The sequence below is a fragment of the Chiloscyllium punctatum genome, chromosome 1, assembly GCF_047496795.1.
Source record: "Chiloscyllium punctatum isolate Juve2018m chromosome 1, sChiPun1.3, whole genome shotgun sequence".
In the NCBI taxonomy this organism is placed as follows: domain Eukaryota; kingdom Metazoa; phylum Chordata; class Chondrichthyes; order Orectolobiformes; family Hemiscylliidae; genus Chiloscyllium; species Chiloscyllium punctatum.
Window position 1 is genome coordinate 59,527,546 of NC_092739.1, and position 12,179 is coordinate 59,539,724.

Here is a 12,179-nt window from a genome sequence, read left to right on the forward strand (position 1 = left end):
GAGTTTGGCAGCACAGCCTCCTTTGTGAGTCAGCAGCAAGAAGAACTACTCTCTTTTCTACCACTCCACCCATGTATATTTGCAGATCTCTGTCAGCAAACTAAGGAGTTGACTTGCTTTTTTTATTTGTGCTTTTTCTTTGAGGATATGGTGCAGGACGAGAGCGTAGTTCTTCCCTTGCAGCATCTGAACTGAGTGGAGGTGTAGTTTAATTATGGCACTAGCAGCATGAACGTTACAAGTTATGACAATGAAGAGCATCCCTCTGCCTTTCCTGCCCCACAATTAAGATACAGACACCAAAGAGGCGAATTGCATATGAATGTGAGGAAGAGTAGAAGATTTGTGAGAAAAGTCAAAATCGCCCATGATGGACCAGCCATAATGCATTTGTCTTAAATAGGTGCCTTGCCAAAAGATGAAAAATGTCAGCCTGATACGTAACAAATATTATTCAATAGCATAGATGCCAAGAGATCATGTTGAATCTTTGGGAAGTCATTTAATAGAGGCTAGTTTATCTAAGTGTAGAATGGGCATTTTAATAAAGCTTTAAAAAAATCATTCTCCTTAATGTTTTGTAATAATTTAATAGCAGAAGCCTCAGGTCAGTCACTTCAGGTTTAAGAGTAATTTTCAATGAATTTCTTGTTTTATTATCTATGAGTATCATGGTGCTTTCTTTCTGCAAGAAATTAAGTAGTCACACTGGTCATTCAGACAATGAATATTTTATCAAAGTATTTGCAGATTTATTTTCCAAGAATAGGAAGTTTACTGCTGCTGGAAGCTGACCAAAACACAAAGCCCTTTTGAAAAAGGCACCAATTCATTTGTCACATACTGGACATGTTGTTTTGGTTACTGAGGCAGCAAAAAGAAAATGTTAATCTGTTCATGTCATCAAAGATCATGAAGACCTTTGGCTTCAAAAGCAGCAAAGTGCATGTTATTTAATTTCCCCAGCAGCTTGTGCCATTGTCCATAGTGTTACATTTCCACTGCCCATGCTTATCAAGTGTAACAAGGCCTTTCAGTTTATTCTCTTTAAGCCATTAGTTCCTCATTTAATTCAATTCTTTGATTTGTATTGAAGTTTCATGCTCAGGTTTTTTACAGGCAATTTTCATCAGCATTTAAAAAGAAAAGATTTTGTTGAAGATGATGATGATGTTTGTTTAGATTCCTGTTCTTATTCAGGATTAATTTAAAGAAAAGCTAAATCTCGAAAGAGTTTGCAGTAAGGCCAAATGTACTTACACTTCTTGCTACCTCGGGAAAGCACCACCATAATCAAAGAACCACCCCCCCTCTCCCCATGACCCGGTTATACTCTCTTCCAACCTCTTCCATTGGGGAGGAGGTATAAAAGTCTGAAAAAATGTACTAACAAATTCAAGAAGAGTTTATTCCCCGCAGTTATCAGACTTATGAATGGACCTCTCGGAAGTTAGAGTTGATCTTTTTTCTGCACTTTCCCTGTAAATGTTACACTATATTCTGCATTCTGTTCTATTTCCCTGAAGTACTTACGTAAGGTATGATTTGTCTGGTTAACATGCAAAGCAATAGTTTTCACCATACCACAGTACATGTGACAATAATAATGCAAATTTCAACACAATTACAACATTTAAAGATTTGACTTTACATACCAAACGAAGAGTGTATTTAGCGTCGAAAAGTGTGGTGCTGGATAAACACAGCCAGTCAGGCAGCATTCAAGGAGCAGGAGAATCAACGTTTCGAGCAACTCTCCTGCTCCTTGGATGCTGCCTGACCTGCTGTGATTTTCCAGCACCACACTCTTCGACTCTGATCTCCAAAATCTGCTGTCCTCACTTTCTCCAAGGAGTGTATTTAACCAATGACAAAATATTACATTACCATTGAGTTTTTGTGACAGCACCAAAATTTAAGTTTCACTCAAAAACCTATTATTTATTTCTGAATTCAGGATATCATTATCTTAAACTGAGAATCTCGACGTATTACATGAGGGTTGCTCGGTACTGGCAAGAATTTGACTACTTACCACAAAATTTCACAGTATTCCGAAGAAATAGGCAACATTTTATGACTCTATGGAATGGTACTACTCTGCATAATGTCTTCATGTTGTAAATATGATGACTCATGCAGTTACGATGGAGGTAATTTGTGGCCCCTGTGAATTTAGAGTACTTTACATGAAAGATCATCAAAAGAAGAACCAAAGATGCAAATGGTTCCTGTAAATATTTTGTCACATTCTCTGTCCTTGTAGCATTCTATATTTTATCAGCATTCCAATTTGTGACAACTTTTAATTTCATGGTCATGCCATGAATCTAGCTCACAAACAATAGTGATCCTGGCATCAACATTTAAACCATAATGAGATTACGTTTCACCAAAAGTATATTTCTTCATTTTGCATAATACAACTAGCAATACTCTATATTGGACCTTGGTCAAAAAAAAGAAAGAAGTGCAAAACTCAGAATTCCAGTCATGCAACTAACCAGATACATGACCGTCATTAGTCAAAATTGATTGAAGTACATCTCTGAAACACACTACAGTAATCAACTCCAAAACATTTCAATTAGAGCCAGGATGTTAACTACTAGTAGGAAAGGGTGCTGGACAATTGCTTTTTTTTGGCATATTTTCTAATCAGTTCAGAGCTGTAATTACATACTTCTTGAGCAGGTTTGATTTGAACCGAGGTCTCCTGGCTGAGAGGTACCACTGAACCAAAGGTTTCCTTCAATTACTTTTTTGATTTTTCAACAATTTCCTATGACCAGAAATGCTATCCTGCCCAACTGTGTGATTTTCCCATCACCAAAATCACATGACTTTTTTGGCTTTTACATTCCTTTTTTAACTATTAACCTCTGACAGTAATCACCCATGTCACGCAAGAAATTGTATGAGGTATTTCTAAACGCTCTTCTATTATATCTTTTATAATGGACTCCAACATTTTCCCATTAACAGCCAAGTGGCCAATAGTTAAATGTTTTGTTACCTACTCCTTTTTAAAAAAAAGATGCTATTTTGACAGTCTTTTGCAGAAACTAAGTTTTCTCTTGAAAGATCACTGCTCCATTCACTAACTCTGTAGCTATTCTTTTAATAGGCTAGGATGTATTCCATCAGGTCAAGATGACTTTTTGGTCTTCAGTGCTTTTAGTTTCACTGACACTTTTTCTCTGGTGATAGCTATTGTATTTATTTCCATACTTCTTGCCTCCCGGTTATTTATTATTTTTGGAAACCAATATGCATCATAGTTATTAAATGCCTTACCATTTCCTGGTCCTCTATTATTATTTCCCTAGTCTCATTCTTTAAGGGAAAAATGTGAAGACTGCAGATGCTGGAGATCAGAGCTGAAAATGTGTTGCTGGAAAAGCGCAGCAGGTCAGGCAGCATCCAAGGAGCAGGAGAATCGACGTTTCGGGCATGAGCCCTTCTTCAGGAATGAGGAAAGTGTGCCAAGCAGGCTAAGATAAAAGGTAGGGAGGAGGGACTTGGGGGAGGGGCGTTGGAAATGCGATAGGTGGAAGGAGGTTAAGGTAAGGGTGATAAGGTGAGGGTGATAGGCCGGAGTGGGGGTGGGGACGTAGAGATCAGGAAGAAGATTGCAGGTTAGGTAGGTGGTGCTGAGTTCGTGGGTTGTGACTGAGACAAGATGGGGGAAAGGGAAATGAGGAAACTGGAGAAGTCTGAGTTCATCCCTTGCGGTTGGAGGGTTCCTAGGCGGAAAATGGGGTGCTCTTCCTCCAGCCGTCGTGTTGCTATGGTCTGTCGATGGAGGAGTCCAAGGATTTGCATGTCCTTGGTGGAGTGGAAGCGGAAGTTGAAGAGTTGAGCCACGGGGTGGTTGGGTTGGTTGGTCCGGCTGTCCCAGAGGTGTTCTCTGAAACGTTCCGCATGTAGGCGGCCTGTCTCCCCAATATAGAGGAGGCCACATCGGGTGCAGCGGATGCAGCAAATGATGTGTGTGGAGGTGCAGGTGAATTTATGGCGGATATGGAAGGATCCCTTGGGGCCTTGGAGGGAAGTAAGGGGGGAGGTGTGGGCGCAAGTTTTGCATTTCTTGCAGTTGGAGGGGAAGGTGCCGTGAGTGGAGGTTGGGTTGGTGGGGGGTGTGGACCTGACGAGGGAGTCACGGAGGGAGTGGTCTTTTCGGAACGCTGATGGGGAGGGGAGGGAAATATATCCCTGGTGGTGGGGTCCATTTGGAGGTGGCGGAAATGATGACAGATGATATGATGTATATGGAGGTTTGTGGGGTGGTAGGTGAGGACCAGTGGGGTTCTGTCCTGGTGGCGATTGGAGGGGTGGGGCTCAAGGCCAGATGTACACCTCCATCCCCCATCACGAAGGACTCAAAGCCCTCTGCTTCTTCCTTTCCCGCCGTACCAACCAGTACCCTTCCACTGACACCCTCCTTCGACTGACTGAACTGGTCCTCACTTTGAACAATGTCTCTTTCCAATCCTCCCACTTCCTCCAAACCAAAGGAGTAGCCATGGGCACCCGCATGGGCCCCAGCTATGCCTGCCTCTTCGTCGGATATGTGGAACAGTCCATCTTCCGCAGCTACACTGGCACCACCGCCCACCTTTTCCTCCACTACATCGATGAATGTATCAGTGTTGCCTCATGCTCCCACGAGGAGGTTGAACAGTTCATCCACTTTACCAACACCTTCCACCTCAATCTCAAATATACCTGGACCGTCTCAGACTCTTCCCTCCCCTTCCTAGACCTCTCCATTTCTATCTCGGGTGACCGAATCAACACGGACATTTACTGACTCCACAGCTACCTAGACTACACCTCCTCCCACCCTGCCCCCTGTAAAAACGCCATCCCATATTCCCAATTCCTTCGTCTCCGCCGCATCTGCTCCCAGGAGGACCAGTTCCAATACCATACAACCTAGATGGCCTCCTTCTTCAAAGACCGCAATTTCCCCCCAGACGTGATCGATGATGCTCTCCACCACATCTCCTCCACTTCCCATTCCTCCGCCCTTGAGCCCCGCCCCTCCAGTCACCACCAGGACAGAACCCCACTGGTCCTCACCTACCACCCCATCAACCTCCATATACATCGTATCATCCGTCGTCATTTCCGCCACCTCCAAACGGACCCCACAACCAGGGATATATTTCGTCCCCTCCCCTATCAGTATTCCGAAAAGTCCACTCCCTCCGTGACTCCCTCGTCAGGTCCACACCCCCCACCAACACAACCTCCACTCCCGGCACCATCTCCTGCAACCGTAAGAAATGCAAAACTTGTGCCCACACCTCCCCCCTTTACTTCCCTCCAAGGCCCCAAGGGATCCTTCCACATCCACCACAAATTCACCTGCACCTCCACACACATCATTTACTGCATCCGCTGCACCCGATGTGGCCTCCTCTATATTGGGGAGACAGGCCGCCTACTTGTGGAACGTTCAGAGAACACCTCTGGGACACCCGGACCAACCAACCCAACCACCCCGTGGCTTAACACTTCAACCCCCCCTCCCACTCCACCAAGGACATGCAGGTCCTTGGATTCCTCCATCGCCAGGCCATAGCAACACGACAGCTGGAGGAAGAGCACCTCATTTTCCACCTAGGAACCCTCCAAGCACAAGGGATGAACTCAGACTTCTCCAGTTTCCTCATTTCCCCTCCCCCCACCTTGTCTCAATCCCAACTCTCGAACTCAGCACTGCCTTCCTAACCTGCAATCTTCTTCCTGACCTCTCCGCCCCCACCCCCACTCTAGCCTATCACCCTCACCTTAACCTCCTTCCACCTATCGCATTCCCAACGCCCCTTCCCCAAGTCCCTCCTCCCTACCTTTTATCTTAGCCTGCTTGGCACACTTTCCTCATTCCTGAAGAAGGGCTCATGCCCGAAACGTCGATTCTCCCGCTCCTTGAATGCTGCCTGGCCTGCTGCGCTTTTCCAGCAACACATTTTCAGCTCATTCTTTAAGGGGCCAATATTCCCTTTGATTCCTGTCTTCCTTACTGTGTGTTTAAAGAAGCTCTTGCTATCTGTTTTGATCTTACTTGCACGTTTATCCTAAAATAAAGTATAATATCCTTCATTGGTTTTAGTCTTTTTTAAAATCTTTCCTAATCCTCTGGCTCACCACTAATCCGTGCCACACTAGATTTTTTTTTGAATCTGATGCTGTCCTTGATCACCTGAGTTAACCACGGCTTGTGTATCTACTTCTGAGAATTTGTGTTTCTCACAGGGAGTTACTTTTTTAATTACCCAATTACTAAGACAATCATATGATGGCTCATTAAAATCTTGTTTCACGGGAAATAATTTTAAGAGTCGATCCTGAGAGTTCCTCCCTCTCCATTCAGATGTAGATGATGTGTTTCATTTTGGAAAGGGAATGGCAAGACAGAAAGACTAAAAATCATAGGAACATAGGAAATAGAATCAGGAGTATGCCATTGTGGCCAGGCGACCAGGGGCCAAAAATTAGACATTCTAAATTGACCTACAGCCTGAGAAATCAAGCCTGACAGAAAACTGACCAAACTAAATAAATTACAGCCAACAGCTATTAGCTACAGGGAATAGTGGAAATGAAGTTCAATGAGGTCACAAAGTTTTGGGGGGACTAGTTACAATCAGCCCGAGCATTGTATGTTTGAATTAGACTTTCTGGCACTTTAACTTACAGACAATGCCTGAAGACATGTACTTTACACCTTCCTGGCCTGGCAACAGGAAAGGCATGTTACCCCATTGGCGTGAGCCCATTGGATGCTTTGAACCTAGTTTGTGACTCCATTGGACAAAGGCTATAGAACATTCAGAAAGGTCTGGAGCGAGGTGGAAAAAGAACACACACTTGGAAACCACCTCCTCAGGAAAGACTCACAGCAACACCTGTGGCAGAAGACAACTTTTGCAATCTTGAAGACCCAGGAGAAGATTTGGCCTGGCATGTGAGGCCCACCTTCATGGAAGAGAACGAACCCTTCATCATATAGGAAGGAGATTCCAATAGCCCAGCTCAAACATGTGGATCATTGTGGGTAATATCCTTTCTCAGACAGATAGAGCTAGATAGAAAGTAAATATTGTGGGAATTTGGAAAATGATGACATGGTGTTTTAATAAGCAATATTTTGTGAATAAAGTCATGTTGAACCACAAATCAAATTCTGTGTCTTTTTGTCTGCCTCATTAACAAGAGAATTTGGGTTAAGTGTTTTTAATACATAAACTGGTCAATGTGTCCAAAGCAAGGACAGCACCATTTATCTGATCATCCTTTTCCGCCATGCAATAAAATGATTGTTGATCTTCTATCTTAATGCTGTTTTCCCATGTTATCCCCATATCCGAGAGATAAGTCTGATGAGCCTGTGTTGCACTTCCTCTCTGGTAATTCTATTCTTCCTTTGGTAAAGAGATCAAAACAGCACACAAACCTCAAATGCAGTCTCACCAGGCTCTGTAAAACTGGACAAAGACTTCCTGACTCCTGTACTCATGTTTTTGTTTTAAATAAAGTTCAACATACCATTTGTCTTCCTAATTGCATGCTGCAGCTGCTGCATGTTAACTTTCAGTGACATATAAAAAAGATTTGTGTGGACATCAACATATCCCCAATTTCTTACCCTTAAAAAGTACATTCCATTCGGTTTATTTTCCTGTCAAATTGGAAAACTTCATATATTTCTACATTAAATTCCATCTACAATGTTCTTGTCCACTCTCTATGCCGTATTTGGATATATCATTAATGTTGATCACAACATATTATTGGCTTGTGATAGTGCTATGAACTAGGCCAGACCACTGAAAACATTCTTAAGCAGGCAGCCCCACACCATTTCTTTGCAATTTGTTTCGATAAGTGTACAGTGAAAATTACCCAGAGTAAGATAGCTCGGTTGGCTACTAGATTTTAAAACAGGCAAAAGTTTTATTCACAAAATTACGCAATGAAACACAAAGGACAGAGTAAAAGAACCCCTACAGAACTCAACCTATCCAGCTTGACTTAATAATGCTGTTCTGAATACACACAACAGCCCCAAAAAGTAAACTCCCTTTAAAACCCAGTACAAATGGAATGCATACTTACAGGTTGAAGTTGAAGTTGAAGGGTAGAAAAGAGAGAGAGTTTTCACATCTCCCTGTTGAACCTCCCAGTTCAAGACTGAACTAAAACTGCTCAGCTCAGCCACCTTGAGAGCTGACCATTCCCTTCTCTTTATACAGGTCACTTCTGACCACTTTAGCCTGAAGTCTCAACTGTTTACATATAAACAAAAGGCTTCTCAACACGCTTTTCATCTCTGTACCAAATCAGACTGATTCGAGTTCGGCCTGGTTTATTGACCCTCTGAAAAATATCAAGGACAGAGTCTCCTTGAGCCAAGGAACAGCTTTGAGAAAAAAAAGGACTAGATTTGTGTCACCTCACCCCTTAAAAAAAAGAACCATCCATACCAAAAGATGGCTTCATTTTTAACCCTTCAAAACCTGGTTAGTGGTCTAAACACACATAAACACTATACTAACTATACACATGCACACATGCACAACCACATGTCTTCCTAATTGCATGCTGCAGCTGCTGCATGTTAACTTTCAGTGACATGGCACACCCACCACCGAACACCTCTGTATCTCTTTTCAGTCTCAATAACGCATCGGCAATCACATTTTTGCGACCTGCCACATGCACTATTGTCAAATTGAATGGCTGCAACAAGAATCTCCATCTAAACACTCTGGCATTTTTGTCCTTAAGTTTTTCCACAAATGTCAATGGGTTAATATCAGTGTATATGATTGTCTCAGATGCATTGCTGCTAATATAAACACTGAAATGTTGTAATGCCAACACCAAGCTCAAAGTCTCTTTCTCTACTGTTGAATATTTCTGTTGATGAATGTTCAACTTACTGGAAAAATACCTGATGGGTCTTTCTAGTCCCTCGTCATCATCCTGCCGGAGCACCGTACCGACACCCACATCATTGGCATCAATAGCCACCTTGAAAGACTTTGAGTAATCATTAGGTGTAACTAATACTGGGGCAGTTGTTAATACAGTTTTTAGGCTGTCAAATGCCTTTTGACAGTCCCCTGTCCACTGAAACTTCTGCCCTTTTTTAACATTTCAATGAATGAAGCAGACACACTGCTAAAGTTCAGAACAAACTTTGAGTAAAATCCATTTAACCCCAGAGACCATCGTAGTGCTTTTTTCATCGATGGTGTGGGAAATTCCCCAACTAATTTTGTTTCCACATCTCGTGGTGCCATTTGTCCATGCCCAATAGCATGGCCCAGAAAGGTGACTTGGGCTTTGGCAAATTTATTTTTAGCTAGGTTTATCAAGCCTGCCTTCCGAAGTCAATCGAACAAGTCTGACAAATGCTGTGAATATTCCTTCCATGAGTGAATAAAAATCACCAAGTCATCAATCTCCACCACACAGTATTCCGCGGTATTCCGGCAATGACCTATTAGTCATTCTCTGAAAAGTGACTGGAGTGTTTTTCATACCATATAGCATGACTTTGAACTGATATAGTCCATTTGGTGTTACAAAAGCCAAAATTGCTTTTCTCTCTCTGACAGAGGTACCTGCCAGTATCCTCTGAGCGAGTCCAACTTTGAAATGTAAGTTGCTTGTTCCACCTTTTTGACACAGTCCTCCAACTGTGGAATTGGATATGCATCAGTCTTTGTAACAGCGTTGACTTTGCGATAGCCCACACATAACCGTTGGGTACCATCTGGCTTTAGCACCACAACTATGGGTGAGCTCCAGTCACTGTAACTCACTTCGATTATGCCATCTTGGAGCATCTCCTTCTGAATCTGTGCCAACTTTAGAGAATTATGCCTCTAAGGATGTTTCTTAATTGGAAGAGCATCTCCTATTTCTACATCATGCACAATTAAGTTAGGACTTCCCAGTTTATTTCTGTACATCTTCCCATGTGATAGTAATAACTCTTTCCGGTCATTTTGATTTTCCTGACTTGATAATTTATCCCAAGTCTTAATGACTTCCTCATTGTCCAATTTGATTTGAAGAATGTCTAATTCAGAATCCGCCAAGCTTGGTTCTTCCTTCTGTGATGTAATCATTGACACGGTCTCATCTTGCTTTCCTTTCCTGTCAAAATACAATTCAAGCATATTTTTATGACACTCTGTGAGATTTCTTCCTGTCCGAACTCTTTAATAAATAGGTGCAGCATGGTGGCTCAGCGGTTAACAGTGTAGCCTCACAACTCCAGGGACCTCGGTTCAATTCCAGCCTTGGGTGACTCTCTGTGTGGAGTTTGCACATTCTCCCATGTCCGCGTGGGTTTCTTCTGGGTGTTCTGGTTTCTAAAGATTGCAGGTTAGGTGAATTGGCCATGCTAAATTACCCATAGCGTTAGGTGCCCTGGTCAGAGGGAAATGGGTCTGCGTGGGTTACTCTTCAGAGGATCAGTGTGGAGTTGCTGGGCCAAATGGCCTGTTTCTGCACTGTAGGTAATTGAATCTAGTTCACCTCACTCTGTATCTTCTCAATTTGATAAAGTCCACTGAATCTTGCTTTTAAAGACTCACCTGTTACTGAAAGTAACACCAATACCTTATCCACAATTTCAAAGTTATGGTTTATTATACACTTCTTGTTTCATTGTATGCAGTGAGACCTTCAAATGCTGTGTAGCCAACGCCCCAGCTCTATTTAATCTTTCTCAAAAATTTGATACATAGTCCTAGTGGGTGGTCTCTGAAGTCTGACTTATTAATTTCTCCTTAATCAATTTTAACAGTCCTCGAGTTACTTCATGGCCAAACATATGGTTGATTCAATTGATGCATCTCTGATCGCAAACAGTATAAATGGAACTCCCTTATCCCAATCATCTGGATAATCCTGATCATAAGCCCTCAACATGGTCTTTAGTGTTTGATACCATCTCTCTGGCCCTCCCTGTGATTCTGGGTGGTACGCAATAGATTTGAATTCATTTATTCCCAAGTTATTCATTACCTCCTTGAATAGTTTGGATGTGAAGTTTGATCCTTGATCTGACTGGATCTCTATTGGTAGGCTGTATCTAGTAAAAACTTTAAGTAATTCTTCTGCAACCCTTTTATCTGTGATATTGCATAATGGGATTGCCTCTGGAAATCGAGTCGACACATCCATTATTATTAATAAATACTTATTCCCACTTTTTGTTTGAGTTGGAGACTTACAGAAACAATTAAGACTCATGTGAAAGGTTCTTCAAATGCTTGAATCGGTATTAAAGATGCAGGGTTTATTACTGCCTGTGATTTTCAGATTAGCTGACTTGTGTGACACATCTGGCAAAATTCAACTATATCTTTGTGTAGTCCAGGCCAGTAAAAAATGTCTTTATACTTTAGCCTGTGTTTTCCTTACCCCAAAATGACCTCCAAGTGGTAGCTCATGCGGCACTTGTAGTACCTCCTTTCTATACCCTACTGGCACAACAATTTGATGAATCTCTGCCCATGTCTCATCTGCTTGAATATGCGCTGGTCTCCATTTCCTCATTAAGATATCATTTGTTAAGTAATAACACACAGGAATACATTCACTTTCTTTCTTTGGAAATGCATTTTGATATAACAGCTTTAAATTCTCATCTTTCTGCTGTAATTCAATCAGCTTAGCAGAGGTAAAGATACTTGCCTGTTTACCTATTTGCTCCTTCTCTGTTCCACTTATCTCATCAAAGAAGATCTTGGATAATGCTATTGTCAGCTTCCTTATCTGTGCCTTTTGATCTCTCCTGCTTCAGTTTGTGCATCTGTGATCTTGGGATCACACAATCTGGGAATATTTCTGGATAAACATTCTCCAGGTCTTCAGCTGCCTACATCTCCACTGGCTTTTCAACTAGAGTAGGCAGCATGCCTACCGGTGAATCAGCTATATCATTTGCAAGGACAAATTGTATTCCTGGAGCTGAGAGTTTGTCCAGTACTCCTACCACAAATTCTCCACTCTTCTCTAGACTCTATAGCCTCACTTTACATAACTTCTTATCTCACTATGAATTCCTGTTACCAGTACCTTTTCTGGCAGTAATCTCTCAGGAGCACATATCTCCTCATCCTTCTGCATTCCAAACTGAGAAGATC